Genomic DNA, 12,029 nt, shown 5'->3' on the forward strand with positions numbered 1-12,029 from the left:
TCAACAACCAGCAAGCTCCAGTGCTGGACACCCCATGCTAAACAACTAGCAAGACAGGATCACAACCCCACCCATAAAAATGGGTGCTAAAATGGGTGATTTTAGGCACCCATTAGCAGAGAAACTGCCTAAAATCATACTAAGTTCACAGATACCCCAAAACACACAACAAGATGCGGTCCTGCCCACCAGAAATACAAGATCCAGCCTCATCCAGCAGAACACAGGCACCAGTCCCCTCCACCAGGAAGCCTACACAAACCACTGAACCAACCTTACCCACTGGGGGCGGACACCAAAAACAAGGGGAACTATGAACCTGCAGCCTGCAAAAAGGAGACCCCAAACACAGTAAGTTAAGCAAAATGAGAAGACAGAAACACAGCAGATGAAGGAGCAAGGTAAAAACCCACCAGACCAAACAAATAAAGAGGAAACAGGCAGTCTACCTGAAAAAGAATGCAGAGTAATGATTGTAAAGATGATCCAAAATCTTGGAAATAGAATGGAGAAAATACAAGAAATGTTTAACAAGGACCTAGAAGAACTGAAGAGCAAACAAACAATGATGAACAACACAATAAATGAAATTAAAAATTCTCTAGAAGGAATCAATAGCAGAATAACTGAGGCAGAAGAACAGATAAGTGACCTGGAAGATAAAATAGTGGAAATAACTACCACAGAGCAGAATAAAGAAAAAAGAATGAAAAGAATTGAGGATAGTCTCAGAGACCTCTGGGACAACATTAAACGTACCAACATTCGAATTATAGGGGTTCCAGAAGAAGAAGAGAAAAAGAAAGGGACTGAGAAAATATTTGAAGAGATTATAGTTGAAAACGTCCCTAATATAGGAAAGGAAATAGTCAACCAAGTCCAGGAAGCACAGAGTCCCATATAGGATAAATCCAAGAAACACACCAAGGCACATATTAATCAAACTATCAAAAATTAAATGCAAAGAAAAAATATTAAAAACAGTAAGGGAAAAGCAACAAGTAACATACAAGGGAATCCCCATAAGGTTAACAGCTGATCTTTCAGCAGAAACTCTACAAGCCAGAAAGGAGTGGCAGGACATATTTAAAGTGATGAAAGGGAAAAACCTACAGCCAAGATTACTCTACCCAGCAAGGATCTCATTCAGATTTGATGGAGAAATTAAAACCTTTACAGACAAGCAAAAGCTAAGAGAATTCAGCACCACCAAACCAGCTTTACAACAAATGCTAAAGGAACTTCTCTAGGCAGGAAACACAAGAGAAGGAAAAGACCTACAATAACAAACCCAAAACGATTAAGAAAATGGTAATAGGAACATACATATCGATAATTACCTTAAATGTAGATGGATTAAATGCTCCAACCAAAAGACATAGACTGGCTGAATGGATACAAAAACAAGACCAATATATATGCTGTCTACAAGAGACCCACTTGAGACCTAGGAACACATATAGACTGAAAGTGAGGGGATGGAAAAAGATATTCCATGCAGATGGAAATCAAAAGAAAGCTAGAGTAGCAATTCTCATATCAGACAAAATAGACTTTAAAATAAAGACTATTACAAGAGACAAAGAAGGACACTATATAATGATCAAGGAATCGATCCAAGAAGAAGGTATAACAATTATAAATATTTATGCACCCAACATAGGAGCACCTCAGTACATAAGGCAAATGCTAACAGCCATAAAAGGGGAAATTGACAGTAACACAATAATAGTAGGGGATTTTAACACCACACTTTCACCAATGGATGGATCAACCAAAATGAAAATAAATAAAGAAACACAAGCTTTAAATGACACATTAAACAAGCTGGATTTAATTGATATTTATAGGACATTCCATCCAAAAACAACAGGATATAGTTTCTTCTCAAGTGCTCATGGAGCATTCTCCAGGAGAGATCATATCTTGGGTCACAAATCAAGCCTTGGTAAATTTAAGAAAATTGAAATCATATCAAGTATCTTTTCTGACCACAACGCTATGAGACTAGATATCAATTACAGGAAAAAAACTGTAAAAAATACAAACACATGGAGGTTAAACAATACACTACTAAATAATCAAGAGATCACTGAAGAAATCAAAGAGGAAATCAAAAAATACCTAGAAACAAATGACAATGAAAACATGACAACCCAAAACCTATGCGATGCAGCAAAAGCAGTTCTAAGAGGGAAGTTTATAGCAATACAATCCTACCTCAAGAAACAAGAAAAATCTCAAGTAAACAACCTAACCTTACACCTAAAGCAATTAGAGAAAGAAGAACAAAATAACCCCAAAGTTAGCAGAAGGAAAGAAATCATAAAGATCAGATCAGAAATAAATGAAAAAGAAATGAAGGAAACGACAGCAAAGATCAATAAAACTAAAACCTGGTTCTTTGAGAAGATAAACAAAATTGATAAACCATTATCCAGACTCATCAAGAAAAAAAGGGAGAAGACTCAAATCAACAGAATTAGAAATAAAAAAGGAGAAGTAACAACTGACACTGCAGAAATACAAAGGATTGTGAGAGATTACTACGAGCAACTATATGCCAATAAAATGGACAACCTGGAAGAAATGGACAAATTCTTAAAAAAGCACAACCTTCCAAGACTGAACCAGGAAGAAATAGAAAATATGAACAGACCAATCACAAGCACTGAAATTGAAACTGTGATTCAAAATCTTCCAACAAACAAAAGCCCAGGACCAGATGGATTTACAGGCGAATTCTGTCAAACATTTAGAGAAGAGCTAACACTTATCCTTCTCAAACTCTTCCAAAATATAGCAGAGGGAGAAACACTCCCAAACTCATTCTACGAGGCCACCATCACCCTGATATCAAAATCAGACAAAGATGTTAGAAAAAAAGAAAACTATAGGCCAGTATCACTGATGAACACAGATGTTAGAATCCTCAACAAAATACTAGCAAACAGAATCCAGCAGCACATTAAAAGGATCATACAGGCTCGCACACAGGCTTCTTGGTGGCGGCAGCAGCAGCCTTAGCGTCTCATGCCCGTCTCTGGGGTCCGTGCTGACAGCCGCGGCTCGCGCCCGTTTCTGGAGCTCGTTTAGGTGGCGCTCTGAATCCCCTCCCCTCGCGCACCAGGAAACAAAGAGGGAAAGAAATATTTCAGCAACACTTTTGAAAAGAATTGGCAATGGGATAGAATTTCTTCTAATTTTAAAAAAGAGAGATTAACCAAGATGGCGGAGTAGAAGGACGTGCTCTCACTCCCTCTTGCGAGAGCACCAGAATCACCACTGGCTGCTGGACAATCATTGACAGGAAGACCCTGGACTTCACCAAGGAGGATACCCCGCGTCCAAGGACAGAGGAGAAGCCACAGTGAGACGGTAGGAGGGGCGCAATCAGAGTAAAATCAAATCCCATAACTGCTGGGTGGGTGACTCACAGACTGGCGAACACTTATACCACAGAATTCCACCCACTGGAGTGAAGGTTCTGAGCCCCACGTCAGGCTTCCCAACCTGGGGGTCCGGCAACGGGAGGAGGAATTCCTAGAGAATCAGACTTTGAAGCCTAGAGGGAATTGATTGCAGGACTTTGACAGGACTGGGGGAAACAGAGACCCCACTCTTGGAGGGCACACACAAAGTAATGTGTGCATCGGGACCCAGGGGAAGGAGCAGTGACCCTGGGGGAGACTGAACCGGACCTACCTGCTGGTGTTGGGGGGTCTCCTGCAGAGGCGAGTGGTGGCTCTGTTTCACCGTGGGGATAAGGACACTGGCAGCAGAGGCTCTGGGAAGTTCTCCTTGGCGTGAGCCCTCCCAGAGTCTGCCATTGACCCCACCAAAGAGCACCGGTAGGCTCCAGTGTTGGGTTGCCTCAGGCAAAACAACCAACAGGGAGGGAACCCAGCCCCACCCATCAACAGTCAAGTGGATTAAGGTTTTACTGAGCTCTGACCGCCACAGCAACAGGGAGGGAACCCAGCCCCACCCATCAACAGTCAAGTGGATTAAGGTTTAACTGAGCTCTGACCGCCACAGCAACAGTCAGCTCTACCCACCACCAGAGCCTCCCATCAAGCCTCTTAGATAGCCTCAACCACCAGAGGGCAGACAACAGAAGCAAGAAAAACTACGATCCTGCAGCCTGTGGACCAAAAACCACAGTTACAGAAAGATAGAGAAGATGAAAAGGCAGAGGGCTATGCACCAGATGAAGGAACAAGAAAAAACCCCAGAAAAACAACTAAATGAAGTGGAGATAGGCAACCTTCCAGAAAAAGAATTCAGAATAATGATAGTGAAGATGATCCAGGACCTCGGAATAAGAATGGAGGCAAAGATTGAGAAGATGCAAGAAATGATTAACAAAGACCTAGAAGAATTAAAGAACAAACAAACAGAGATCACCAATACAATAACTGAAATGAAAACTACACTAGAAGGAATCAATAGCAGAATAACTGAGGCAGAAGAACGGATAAGTGACCTGGAAGACAGAATGGTGGAATTCACTGCTGCAGAACAGACTAAAGAAAAAAGAATGAAAAGAAATGAAGACAGCCTAAGAGACCTCTGGGACAACATTAAACGCAACAACATTCGCATTATAGGGGTCCCAGAAGGAGAAGAGAGAGAGAAAGGACCAGAGAAAATATTTGAAGAGATTATAGTCGAAAACTTCCCTAACATGGGAAAGGAAATAGCCACCCATGTCCAGGAAGCGCAGAGAGTCCCATACAGAATAAACCCAAGGAGAAACACGCCGAGACACATAGTAATCAAAGTGGCAAAAATTAAAGACAAAGAAAAATTATTGAAAGCAGCAAGGGAAAAACGACAAATAACATACAAGGGAACTCCCATAAGGTTAACAGCTGATTTCTCAGCAGAAACTCTGCAAGCCAGAAGGGAGTGGCATGATATACTTAAAGTGATGAAAGGGAAGAACCTACAACCAAGATTACTCTACCCGGCAAGGATCTCATTTAGATTTGATGGAGAAATCAAAAGCTTTGCAGACAAGCAAAAGCTAAGAGAATTCAGCACCACCAAACCAGCTCTACAACAAATGCTAAAGGAACTTCTCTAAGTGGGAAACACAAGAGAAGAAAAGGACCTACAAAGACAAACCCAAAACAATTAAGAAAATGGTCATAGGAACATACATATCGGTAATTACCTTAAACGTGAATGGATTAATGCCCCAACCAAAAGACATAGACTGGCTGAATGGATACAAAAACAAGACCCATATATATGCTGTCTACAAGAGACCCACTTTAGACCTAGGGACACATACAGACTGAAAGTGAGGGGATGGAAAAAGATATTCCATGCAAAGGGAAATCAAAAGAAAGCTGGAGTAGCTATACTCATATCAGATAAAATAGACTTTAAAATAAAGAATGTTACAAGAGACAAGGAAGGACACTACATAATGATCCAGGGATCAATCCAAGAAGAAGATATAACAATTATAAATATATATGCACCCAACATAGGAGCACCTCAATACATAAGGCAACTGCTAACAGCTATGAAAGAGGAAATCGACAGTAACACAATAATAGTGGGGGACTTTAACACCTCACTTACACCAATGGACAGATCATCCAAAATGAAAATAAATAAGGAAACAGAAGCTTTAAATGACACAATAGACCAGATAGATTTAATTGATATATATAGGACATTCCATCCAAAAACAGCAGATTACACGTTCTTCTCAAGTGCGCACGGAACATTCTCCAGGATAGATCACATCTTGGGTCACAAATCAAGCCTCAGTAAATTTAAGAAAATTGAAATCATATCAAGCATCTTTTCTGACCACAACGCTATGAGATTAGAAATGAATTACAGGGAAAAAAAACGTAAAAAGGACAAACACATGGAGGCTAAACAATACGTTACTAAATAACCAAGAGATCACTGAAGAAATCAAAGAGGAAATCAAAAAATACCTAGAGACAAATGACAATGAAAACACGACGACCCAAAACCTATGGGATGCAGCAAAAGCGGTTCTAAGAGGGAAGTTTATAGCTATACAAGCCTACCTAAAGAAACAAGAAAAATCTCAAGTAAACAATCTAACCTTACACCTAAAGAAACTAGAGAAAGAAGAACAAACAAAACCCAAAGTTAGCAGAAGGAAAGAAATCATAAAGATCAGAGCAGAAATAAATGAAATAGAAACAAAGAAAACAATAGCAAAGATCAATAAAACTAAAAGTTGGTTCTTTGAGAAGATAAACAAAATTGATAAGCCATTAGCCAGACTCATCAAGAAAAAGAGGGAGAGGACTCAAATCAATAAAATCAGAAATGAAAAAGGAGAAGTTACAACAGACACCACAGAAATACAAAGCATCCTAAGAGACTACTACAAGCAACTTTATGCCAATAAAATGGACAACCTGGAAGAAATGGACAAATTCTTAGAAAGGTATAACCTTCCCAGACTGAATCAGGAAGAAACAGAAAATATGAACAGACCAATCACAAGTAATGAAATTGAAACTGTGATTAAAAATCTTCCAACAAACAAAAGTCCAGGACCAGATGGCTTCACAGGTGAATTCTATCAAACATTTAGAGAAGAGCTAACACCCATCCTTCTCAAACTCTTCCAAAAAATTGCAGAGGAAGGAACACTCCCAAACTCATTCTATGAGGCCACCATCACCCTGATACCAAAACCAGACAAAGACACTACAAAAAAAGAAAATTACAGACCAATATCACTGATGAATATAGATGCAAAAATCCTCAACAAAATACTAGCAAACAGAATCCAGCAACACATTAAAAGGATCATACACCACGATCAAGTGGGATTTATCCCAGGGATGCAAGGATTCTTCAATATACGCAAATCAATCAATGTGATACACCATATTAACAAATTGAAGAATAAAAACCATATGATCATCTCAATAGATGCAGAAAAAGCTTTTGACAAAATTCAACACCCATTTCTGATAAAAACTCTCCAGAAAGTGGGCATAGAGGGAACCTACCTCAACATAATAAAGGCCATATATGACAAACCCACAGCAAACATCATTCTCAATGGTGAAAAACTGAAAGCATTTCCTCTAAGATCAGGAACGAGACAAGGATGTCCACTCTCACCACTATTATTCAACATAGTTCTGGAAGTCCTAGCCACGGCAATCAGAGAAGAAAAAGAAATAAAAGGAATACAAATTGGAAAAGAAGAAGTAAAACTGTCACTGTTTGCGGATGACATGATACTATACATAGAGAATCCTAAAACTGCCACCAGAAAACTGCTAGAGCTGATTAATGAATATGGTAAAGTTGCAGGATACAAAATTAATGCCCAGAAATCTCTTGCATTCCTATACACTAATGATGAAAAATCTGAAAGAGAAATTATGGAAACACTCCCATTTACCATTGCAACAAAAAGAATAAAATACCTAGGAATAAACCTACCTAGGGAGACGAAAGACCTGTATGCAGAAAACTATAAGACACTGATGAAAGAAATTAAAGATGATACCAACAGATGGAGAGATATACCATGTTCTTGGATTGGAAGAATCAACATTGTGAAAATGAGTATACTACCCAAAGCAATCTACAGATTCAATGCAATCCCTATCAAATTACCAATGGCATTTTTTACGGAGCTAGAACAAATCATCTTAAAATTTGTATGGAGACACAAAAGACCCCGAATAGCCAAAGCAGTCTTGAGGGAAAAAAATGGAGCTGGAGGAATCAGACTCCCTGACTTCAGACTATACTACAAAGCTACAGTAATCAAGACAGTATGGTACTGGCACAAAAACAGAACCATAGATCAATGGAACAAGATAGAAAGCCCAGAGATTAACCCACGCACCTATGGTCAACTAATCTATGACAAAGGAGGCAAAGATATACAATGGAGAAAAGACAGTCTCTTCAATAAGTGGTGCTGGGAAAACTGGACAGCTACATGTAAAAGAATGAAATTAGAATACTCCCTAACACCATACACAAAAATAAACTCAAAATGGATTAGAGACCTAAATATAAGACTGGACACTATAAAACTCTTAGAGGAAAACATAGGAAGAACACTCTTTGACATAAATCACAGCAAGATCTTTTTTGATCCACCTCCTAGAGTAATGGAAATAAAAACAAAAATAAACAAATGGGACCTAATGAAACTTCAAAGCTTTTGCACAGCAAAGGAAACCATAAACAAGACGAAAAGACAACCCTCAGAATGGGAGAAAATATTTGCAAAGGAATCAACGGACAAAGGATTAATCTCCAAAATATATAAACAGCTCATTCAGCTCAATATCAAAGAAACAAACACCCCAATCCAAAAATGGGCAGAAGACCTAAATAGACATTTCTCCAAAGAAGACATACAGATGGCCACGAAGCACATGAAAAGATGCTCAACATCACTAATTATTAGAGAAATGCAAATCAAAACTACAATGAGGTATCACCTCACTCCTGTTAGAATGGGCATCATCAGAAAATCTACAAACAACAAATGCTGGAGAGGGTGTGGAGAAAAGGGAACCCTCTTGCACTGTTGGTGGGAATGTAAATTGATACAGCCACTATGGAGAACAGTATGGAGGTTCCTTAAAAAACTAAAAATAGAATTACCATATGACCCAGCAATCCCACTACTGGGCATATACCCAGAGAAAACCGTAATTCAAAAAGACACATGCACCCAAATGTTCATTGCAGCACTATTTACAATAGCCAGGTCATGGAAGCAACCTAAATGCCCATCAACAGACGAATGGATAAAGAAGTTGTGGTACATATATACAATGGAATATTACTCAGCCATAAAAAGGAACGAAATTGAGTCATTTGTTGAGACATGGATGGATCTAGAGACTGTCATACAGAGTGAAGTAAGTCAGAAAGAGAAAAACAAATATCGTATATTAATGCATGTATGCGGAACCTAGAAAAATGGTACAGATGAGCCAGTTTGCAGGGCAGAAGTTGAGACACAAATGTAGAGAATGGTCATATGGACACCAAGGGGGGAAAACTGCGGTGAGGTGGGGATGGTGGTGTGCTGGATTGGGCAATTGGGATTGACATGTATACACTGATGTGTATGAAACTGATGCCTAATAAGAACCTGCAGTATAAAAAAACAAACAAAACAACTAATACTAAACTTTCATTGGGTTATTTGTATGGAAATATGTTAATATAAATGTTTCAGACATTACATGAAATTTCTAAAAATCTTATATTTGTATTTGTATGGAAATATGTATGGAAATATGTTAATATAAATGTTTCAGACATTACATGAAATTTCTAAAAATCTTATATGTTCTGGTATAATGTTATAAGTAATAATCCTAGTTATTACTTTAAAATGTATATCTCAGAAATAACTAATTTTCTTGTCAACTGCATTATTATGAACTTTCATCAAATCTTTAACCGTGGTCATTTTTAAGTCTTTTGTCATTTACAGACAGTTCTGGGTGTACTCTGATGATTTTGCAAATATGTTCCTATAAAAGGGTTTCATCTTCAAGAAATTCATGGAAAAGACTCTGACAAGTACAGGTTTCTGGTAACTGACTGTACTGCTGAACTGAATGAATAAGCATTTTCAGAACTCTAATGAAAAACTGATGAACTCATAAAAGTGCTAACAAAAGATCAAGATGAAAAAAAAATTAATTACATGGGACTGAGTGAACTGATGAGGATGAGTATAATTTTTGTGACTTTCTGTCTGAATTTAAAAAAAAAAAAATCCCACAAGGACTCAGAGGCAAAGAATATACAAATCAATTTTCACTGCAAAGTAAAGGAGCTGTTACAGTGGAGGATTACTGGACTGAATGTCAATATTATGACATAGTATGAGTGTGTTTCATGTTTGGTAATTGCAATCACTGTTGCTTTTGTTGTGGTCATCCATGTACAATGCTTGGTGTCAGTCTATTTATGTCTTGTAAAAATAAAATACAGTGTGTGTGTGTGTGAATAAAAAAAAAAAAAAATTTAAAAAAATAAAAAAATAAAATAAAAAAATAAAAAATAAAAAAAAAATAAAAAAAAAAAAAAAAAAAAAAAAAGGATCATACATAAAAATAGAACTACCATATGACACAGCAATCCCACTACTGGGCATATACCCTGAGAAAACCATCATTCAAAAAGAGTCATGTACCACAATGTTCATTGCAGCTCTATTTACAATAACCAGGACATGAAAGCAACCTAAGTGTCCATCGACAGATGAATGGATAAAGAAGATGTGGCACATATATACAATGGAATATTACTCAGCCATAAAAAGAAACGAAATTGAGTTATTTGTAGTGAGGTGGATGGACCTAGAGTCTCTCATACAGAGTGAAGTAAGTCAGAAAGAGAAAAACAAATACCATATGCTAACACACATATGTGGAATCTAAAAAAAAAAAAAAAGGTTCTGAAGAACCTAGGGGCAGGACAGGAATAAAGGTGCAGACGTAGAGAATGGACTTGAGGACACGGGGATGGGGAAGGGTAAGCTGAGACGAAGTGTGAGAGTGGCACTGACATATATACACTACCAAATGTAAAATAGATAGCTAGTGGGAAGCAGCCGCATAGCACAGGGAGATCAGCTCAGTGCTTTGTGTCCACCTAGAGGGGTGGGATAGGGAGGGTCGGAGGGAGACTCAAGAGGGAGGGAATATGGAGATATATGTATACGCAGAGCTGATTCACTTTGTTATAAGCAGCAACTAACACAACAATGTAAAGCAATTATACTCCAATAAAGATGTTAAAAAAAAGCCTATAAAGTGGGAGTTTGTGTGTGAAATAATTACAAATATACAATATTAAACTATTTCTATCACTTGTGGAAATACCACTGATTCAGTAACCTTTTTTAGGCAATAAAGAAATATTACACTAAATATACATATTGACTAAGATTTTTCTTGATTTCAAAGACATTAAAATGAAGAAGAAAAATGAATCTTACAAACAAGGAAATACAATAACTTTCCATTTTAAACCAAGTCAATGCTCTTTCTAATATACTATATTCATTTTTCCTTTGACCTAGGGTTCACTTTTTTTTGTCTTATTTTCCTCTCTTCTCCTCGTGCTCCTCACACTTACCCACTCTTGCGCCTTGGCTTTGATTTCTCCTACACCAGGAGTATCTGCTCCTCCTTACTCCACTTGTTCAAAGACAGCTACGCCTCCACACCGGGCTCAAACACACCCTCCTTCGTTAACTCTTTTCTGATTCCCCAAATGAAAATGACCTCGTATTCCTCTGAACTATCGTGCATTTTGCACTCTGACATGAAACTACTCTTGGTGTCTTGTGATAGGGTTATGTATAGTCCATCTCTTCACTAGAGCGTACGTTTCTTTGAGATGCAACTGTAACTGATCCATCTTTGCACAACCACCCCCAGTGCCCTTCTCCTGTCCCCACTATAAAGCTTAGCAACTTCTTGCATATAATAAGCTCTCAAGCCTATTTATCAATTGGATGACTAATTAGAACTCATTTAGTGATTTTCCTCTATCATTCATTATGACCAAATGAAGAGTGATGGTCCCCAAGCACGTTGCCGCTCCTCAGCCAAGAATCGAGGTGCAGGACTTCAAGAAAAGTTCATTCTCTTGCCACAATCAAGTCACAACTTGATGGGCCTACACACCTGCACTTTTCCTAAGTGATAGCCTTTTTATTTCTCCAAAAATAAAACTCTTTTTGAAGGAGGCTCTTTAGAACTTAGGCTAAACCAACCTTCCTTTTAAAAATATAAAATCCTTCTAAGCAACAAACAGAAGAAACACCCTGTGTGCTGAAGTGGAAATTTTTTATCATCTCGTTCTTACTATTTCCTGAAGGGGAAGTTGTTGAGGGAAACCTAAATATTTCTTGGCCTTGGCCCTTGCCCTAGTATTTCATAGGAAAGTGTTACCTTAAAAAAAGAAAAGTATTCCACAGACATTCGTTTGTACTCCTCATTATGTCTCAGACA

At 38.1% G+C, this 12,029-nt stretch overlaps 1 protein-coding gene across 2 annotated transcripts in view; it reads right to left on the minus strand.

Annotated features, from left to right (window-relative positions):
* DDAH1 (dimethylarginine dimethylaminohydrolase 1) overlaps positions 1 to 12,029 on the minus strand; it is a 254,667-nt gene that overhangs the window by 212,921 nt on the left and 29,717 nt on the right. The gene's annotated exons all lie outside the window — the stretch shown is intronic.

This window comes from Balaenoptera musculus, chromosome 1 (genome assembly GCF_009873245.2).
Source record: "Balaenoptera musculus isolate JJ_BM4_2016_0621 chromosome 1, mBalMus1.pri.v3, whole genome shotgun sequence".
Classification (NCBI taxonomy): Eukaryota; Metazoa; Chordata; class Mammalia; order Artiodactyla; family Balaenopteridae; genus Balaenoptera; species Balaenoptera musculus.